Source organism: Orcinus orca, chromosome 2 (genome assembly GCF_937001465.1).
Source record: "Orcinus orca chromosome 2, mOrcOrc1.1, whole genome shotgun sequence".
In the NCBI taxonomy this organism is placed as follows: domain Eukaryota; kingdom Metazoa; phylum Chordata; class Mammalia; order Artiodactyla; family Delphinidae; genus Orcinus; species Orcinus orca.
Window position 1 is genome coordinate 62,447,180 of NC_064560.1, and position 6,876 is coordinate 62,454,055.

The 6,876-nt window shown below is 41.1% G+C and overlaps 1 pseudogene; it reads right to left on the reverse strand.

The window, feature by feature from the left end:
• Positions 1–421: 421 nt before the first annotated feature.
• LOC101287247 (heterogeneous nuclear ribonucleoprotein K-like) lies at positions 422–2,116 on the reverse strand (annotated as a pseudogene).
• Between the last annotated feature and the right edge of the window lie 4,760 nt (positions 2,117–6,876).

A 6,876-nucleotide genomic window follows, 5' to 3' on the forward strand; every position in this document is an offset into this window, starting at 1 on the left:
GGGTCTTAGTTGCAGCACGTGGGATCTTTATTGTGGCACGCAGGCTTCTCTCTAGTTGTGGCACATGGGCTTAGTTGCCCCAGCATGTAGGATCTTAGTCTCTCAACCAGGGATCAAACCCGTGTCCCCTGCAGTGGAAGGCAGATTCTTTTTTTTTTTTTTTTTAGGTTCACTAACTTTATTTAAAAAATCATAAAACGTTTCTTACAAAAAAGCATCACATTCTGCACACTGCTCTGAATAGATGCCAGGGACATATGGACTATTGTTACTTTTCCTCCCTGTCCCACCCCTCCAGATGTTACAGCGACCACAAAGCAAAGTGTTCACAATAATTAGACAGGGGGACTTTTTTTAAACCACCAACAATGAACAAAAATTAAAATTCACTCTGCCGCTGTTTCAAAATTTCAGTGTTAGTTTTTGCATACCCTCCCCCAACCCCCAACCCTGTTTGTAAGGAACTAAAACATTTCATCTGGTGAACAGCAAAGATTTCACTACACCTCAAATTCAGAACACCTATGAGGTAGAGGAATGTTGGCTTTTTAAACGGAAGCAGATTTAAAAAAAAAAAAGACGCAGGACTCCTTCAGTTCTTCACTAGTCTTAGAAAAATTTTCCAGAATACTGCTTCACACTGTTCTGCAGCAAATACTGTGCATTGCGTATCTGGTCCTGTATTCCTGTAATGGTAATGATCTGATCTTCGGACCCTTCTAAAGGCTCATCAATTTTGATTGAAGCTCCTGACTCATGACGGATTTGTTTCATCTGCTGACCACCTTTGCCAATAATCGATCCAGCCAAATCTTTGGGAATAGTTACTTGTGTAGTAATAATAGGTCCGCCAAGATCACCATATGAGCCACGACCTCCAGCATAGGAATAATCACATCCAGAGCCACCCTGTGGTTCATAAGCCATCTGCCACTCTGATGGGCTCCATGCATCTATTGCAGAGTCCCAGGTTTCATCAGCACTGAAACCAACCATGCCATCATAACGGTCTCCAGATCTCCCTCTTCTGTCATAGGCCATTAGATCTCCTCCTCTAGGTGGTGGTGGTGGAGGAAGAGGAAGATTCCGAGCTCTGCCACCACCCGGGCCCCCTCGACCAGGAGGAGGTGGAGGAGGTCCTGGACAGGCTCCTATCATCACAATCTCTTCTGGATGGAGGCATGGGACGCCCACGCCGACCAGGAGGCATTCTGTCAAAACCACCTCTTCCCCGCATGGGAAATCCCATGGGACGTCCACAGCGGTCATCGACCATCATTGTAAAACCACCATAATCATAGATTTCATCGTAAAATTTGGGATCATAAGGCTGAGCATGTCCTTTGATGGGAGACTCTGATATAAGATCAACGATGACCTTTATGCACTCTACAACCCTATCAGGTTTTCCTCCAGTAAGAACGACTCTGTCAGTGCATTGAGGACGACGTTCCTGGAGAAGCTTGATTGTTTCTGAGTGTTCTCTCCAAGTTCTTTGATTTTAGCACCTTTGACGCCAATAATTCCTCCAGCCAGACTCTGGTGAATCAACAGTCTCAACTCACAGTCAAAGTCGCTTCCTTTATAGTGTTGGTAATTTAAGCATTCCACAGCTTCAGATTCGAGCGGGAGCTGGCTGGTTGCAGTGGGTGATGGCAACTGCAGGCCCTCTTCCAAGGTAGGGATGATTTTCTTCAGAATTTCTCCGATTGTTTCAATATTAGCACTGTTCAGTATGCGCTCGGGGCCACTGCTGTCTGGGGCTGAAACACTGGCATTGTAGTCTGTACGGAGAGCCTTAATATTCTTGCCTCCTTTTCCAATCACTGCCCCAGCATTCTTGCTCTGCAGCAGAATGAGTAATTCAACCATCTCATCAGTGTTTCTAGATCATTTAAAAGCTTGTTCCTCTTCCTATCTTTAGCAGGGCGTTTATCAAATCCGCCACTGGTTTCGGTGTTGGGAAGGGTTTCGTCTGGCTGTTCAGTTTCCATTTTCTTGTATTAAAGGGACACACCAATCAGTTATTAAATATATCCTTGCAGGGCAGAACTGAAGTGTTCTGGGCAGGACCAACTGACACCCTAGTGCTGCAGTAACCGGGCAAGGCTACCGTCCCTATCGGAAGGCGGATTCTTAACCACTGGACCACCAGGGAAGTCCCAGGGATGGAGCTTTTGAAAATGGGATGCCTGAGCCGTACTCCAGACCAATTAAATCAGAATTCCTGGGCATGGCCGTGTTGTAGGTGTAACAAACCCAGTTAGAAGTAGTTGGAGGAGTAATAGTTACAAGAGGAGACCTTTAAAAAATAAGGTTGCAGTTATCAGCTGCCAGCAGACATTGTTTTGAGAATAGCTGGTGGCATCCCAAGTCTGACATAGCTCAGAAAACTCAAGTTCTTGGCAATACAAGAACTTGTCTAAAATCACACCCATAGTGTCACCTAGTTATTTCCTTGGATGTCTGAACCACAGCTACTCCATTTTGACTTTTAATTGTAATTCTCTCCTTAATAGCCAAAGCAGATGTCACTGTTAATGATGTTAGTGTTTCTCTGGGTATGAGAAGAGACAAGAGTTTGGGCTCATAAAATCTTCTCCTGAAAAGATCTAACTATCTGAAGGCTTGTTCCGCCAGTTTTTCCCAGAGCACAGCGTGCCTCATTCCTGATCTCCACCCTAAACTCCTTTCAGGGGGTGTTGAAGGTCAGCAGCTGCAGCGGCTCCTGATTTAATCTTTGTAGAGGCACATGGCAAGTGCCAATGGCAAGTGCCAATTTGTAGGTGACAGGGCCTCCTCGTGGTTACAAATTTAACCATGGTTTGGGAGGCATTTCATGACCATTTTGTCCCATGGTGCCAGGAATGCTCATTCCCAGGTCTGGCGAAGATTTTGCTGATAGGTACTCAATGTACTATTATTGGACTAGGCCTTACAAGCAGCAGAAAGTCTCTGGACCACCTGTCTTACTAATCTCTTATGGTCCAGGAAAATATTCCCTCTTGTTGCTTCTTCCCATATCTAGAGTTACACACTTACAATTATTGATCTCATATGGAACTATATATCATCATTTTATCAGAGGCTCAGTCACACATTTGGTAATGTAAGAAACAACAATTTTGTAAAATAGGCAATATAAAAAAAATATATAGCTAGCAATATTAGTAAGTTCATAAGTAAGAATTAAGCCAAGAACTTCCATTAGGTGTGGCCCAATATATCCCAGGCCATCTGACTTAGTCTGTTCTGTACCAATCCTTATCTTTCAGGGAAATTATATATTGGCACTGTCCATAAGGCACCCAGCCCAGTTTCCTAGTATTACTAGACTGACTATCCTTAGTATGATTTAATTATCCCAAACATAGAGGAGCCTCTAAACTTAAATTACCATAGCCTGGTGTTAACTACATAAATCCATCCCATAATTGTGGGAGGTTTTATTCCTTGGCTGAAATTTTGCCTGTTGCTCTGATTGAGCTTGAGTAATAGAGGAAAATTCATATTTATGGCCAAGGTCAGAACAGGTATTATTAATTGGTTAGGTGAGGGGATCCCATCTAGTAATATCAATAGTGGTCTGGACATCACTTAATTTTTTCTCCATAAAGTCTAAAGAATATTGTGGCCACACTGTCAAAAATTTCCTAAGGACCAACCAATTAGAGCCTTGGAATGGAGAAATCTAGCAAGGAAACTCAGAAGTACTAGGCACAGGTAATTGGCCACAAACCCAACAATTGGACTGATTTTTAAAACTAGCATAGGATCATACCCATGAAAGGAAAACATTTGATTCATATGCAGAGGTCTAAGAAGTCAAGAAAACATTATAAATGATCATACAAGTCAGGTCCAGGATCTTGGGCTGTCTACTTCTGATGTCATCTTCTCTTCCTAGTGCAAGCGTAGTTTCTCCCCTGTTTGAATGTTGTTTTAAGGTGAGTTTGAGGTCAGCAGTCCTCTCTATAGGCCAGTCCAGTGCAGGGGCCCTGTTAGTGAGGTAGCCAGCCTAACTTATCTGCTAAAGCTGCTGGGAACCTAAGAGTTTCCAATCTCGGGAGGGAGCAGAGAGAGAGAAAATATAAATGTTTCAATTCTGGTTGCAAAAGTAATTTACCAAATTACTGTAAGCCATAATTAGTTTGAGGGGAAGATTTTCCTTACACCTGGAAAACACAGATTTAAACCAGTTAATTTTTCAGATAGAAACCATAAAAATTATAACCACATTTGTCAGTTCACTCAGTCCTATGTAACTAATCCTTTTTGTTAACAGCTTTATGAAGCCATCAGGTTTTTCATTAGGATTCTTCCATTTCTTACCCAGTTCAGCATTATGGTCTGAAAGTCAGAAACTTGTATTAATCCAAAAGTCCTTTCTATAAGTCTTATTGAAGAGGAAGCATTTTTGCAAAGGTACTAGGGTGAAACTGTAAGTGTCTATAATGACAAAAGACTTAAGAAGGCACATTTAAAATCTGATTACAATGCAATTGACAAAGTAACTTGGTTACTGTTGTGACATACAACACTTCAAGATAATAATTAGAATTATCACTGATAACATTTTACCAGGACATATCAGATCTTTAGGAATTCCATATAATTTACAAATTAACCTCAGAAATATTATCCAAAGACACATACTGAGACACATATACATATCCAGACAGACACAACGAGAGATCTAGCTTCATTTTCTAAACTTAGTCATGAATCAGATATCACAATATAAAACTCACTCATTTATAAATAACAGTTGGAATAAGAAAAATTGTAAAAGGCTTCGTTCCCTGTTTTTTTTCCCCTCAGTTTCAGGAATCAGAGGCAGTCTAGATAAGTGTTCCTGAGAGCCCGAGTCTCAAGGCACAGGGAGAGAATATCAGCTTCTCCTAGTAGGACTTGCTCCTCAGGATCAGAATTCTGGGGGAAAAAAAATGTATTTTAACAAGCTAGCTTTCTCTAATTGCACATGCAAAAAAGAACCAGTTTTGCAATTTCAATAAAAGTTTTTTCTTAACCAGAGGAGTCGAAGCTGCCTTGAGAAGTGGATGTCTAGGAGTAGAAATGGGTAAGAGGATTTTGGCTGACATTGGTAGAGATGATTTCTCCTTTGCATCCCCTACCCCAAACCCAGGAAATGCATAAACAAGACATTCAAAGTAAGATTGGTGTTTCCTTTGGATGTGACACATTGAGACCCATCTTAAGGTGGGAGCAAGGAGGCTCAGCAAGATAGGGGATTATGAGATCTTTTTCTTCAAATACCAGGGATGCTTCAGATGGGCCCCACATGAAAACAGAGGCCATGTTAGCTGTTACTTCAAAGGCATCACTCTGTACAAGTGGCACTTGGAAGGTTCACCTCCCTGCAGACTGCTGCATTTTGGACTTAGCACCTGGAGTGTTCCTGTTCCCTGTCCTGATTCTGACATTCTAACCTCATCCTCCCTGACTCCCTTTTCCTTTCCCTTCTCTTCACTTCCCTTGCTGTCAGGTCCTGTCCAACCCCCAGAAAACACTTCCTTCTAGAGCACTTCATGGATTCCCCTTTCATGATTTTAGTGCCCATTTCCCTCTACTGTTCAACATGTTCTATGACAACTGAGGATAGTGCTTATTTAATTAATTTTAGTTTGTTTTTTACTTATTTGTATTAGGTCAGAAAGGTAAGAGATTATTGGAGAACCCAAGCTCTATGTTGTGTTTGAGTTTGAATCTGCTAGAGCCACTTTTTTTTTTTTTTTTTTAACTTTCACAGCCAGTAAAAGCAGGAGATACACCCAGGGGTCTGAGATTTTTCTAACAGAAGGGCCTGTAGTTAGTTCATTTATAGCCTAAGTTAGCAAATTCCAGTTCCTTCAACAAATATTTTATATATTAAATGAATAATACATTGTTTCCAGGGCTTCCCCAGTGTGGAGACTCTGTACTTAACACTAAATAACCATCTCAAAAGGAACTCTGTATTAGTTTGCTCAGGAGTAAATGAGACAGAGGTTAAAATGTAAATAGGAGCTTTCTCCCACCTCTCTGGTGTCTTGATTCCTTTTGCTCTAGAGATCCCTGGAATTTAAATATTCTTCCATCCCCTTTCACTTTCCTTTACTAAACTTCAAAGTAATTGATATAACAGTACTCTTCCCTGTAGTGTCTTTTCATCTTAATCAAACCTAAATCAAAGTGATTTTTTTAGATATATAATTCCTATTTCCACATAGGGATACATGAAATGCAGCAAGATTATATAAATAAAAAGTAAAGTTTTCCCCTTGATGGGGACATAAAATTAAACGAGGAACAAGGCTACGATTAAAAACAAACAAGCAAACAAAAAAATCCACTATGGAATTCTATACTTTTGCTACAAGTACTTGTGTATTGGGTTTCCTGGCAGGCAAGGGGAAAAGGGACAACTAGTTAGTTACATACTTCATAGTATCTATGTGGTAAAAAATGAATCCACAGCTTAAGAGAGGCACAGTTAAAAGACCAGAATGACCCTGTGTAAAGTAGGGAGCCACCCCTTCAATACCAGCTTTGCAATAGACTTGGTGCCGAGTTTTGCATAGCATTTTTTTCGCGAAGCACAGCAGAGTAAAGGTGACTCTGCAGGAAGTGGAATTCATCCCCTGTTGGTCTGGTTTACACTTGGGTTAATTTTAAAATATCTGGATTGGATCATCTGGTTGACCTTCAAAGAGAGTTTATTACCAGAAAAAAGGTCTATCAGTTAGGATCCGGACAGTTGCAAGCAACAGAAACTCCAGCCCTACTGGCTAAAACAAAATGACGTTCTGTGTTCCTGGGACCAAAAAGATCAGCAGTAGTTTTAGCATCAGACAAGGGTTTACCTAGAACTTAAGT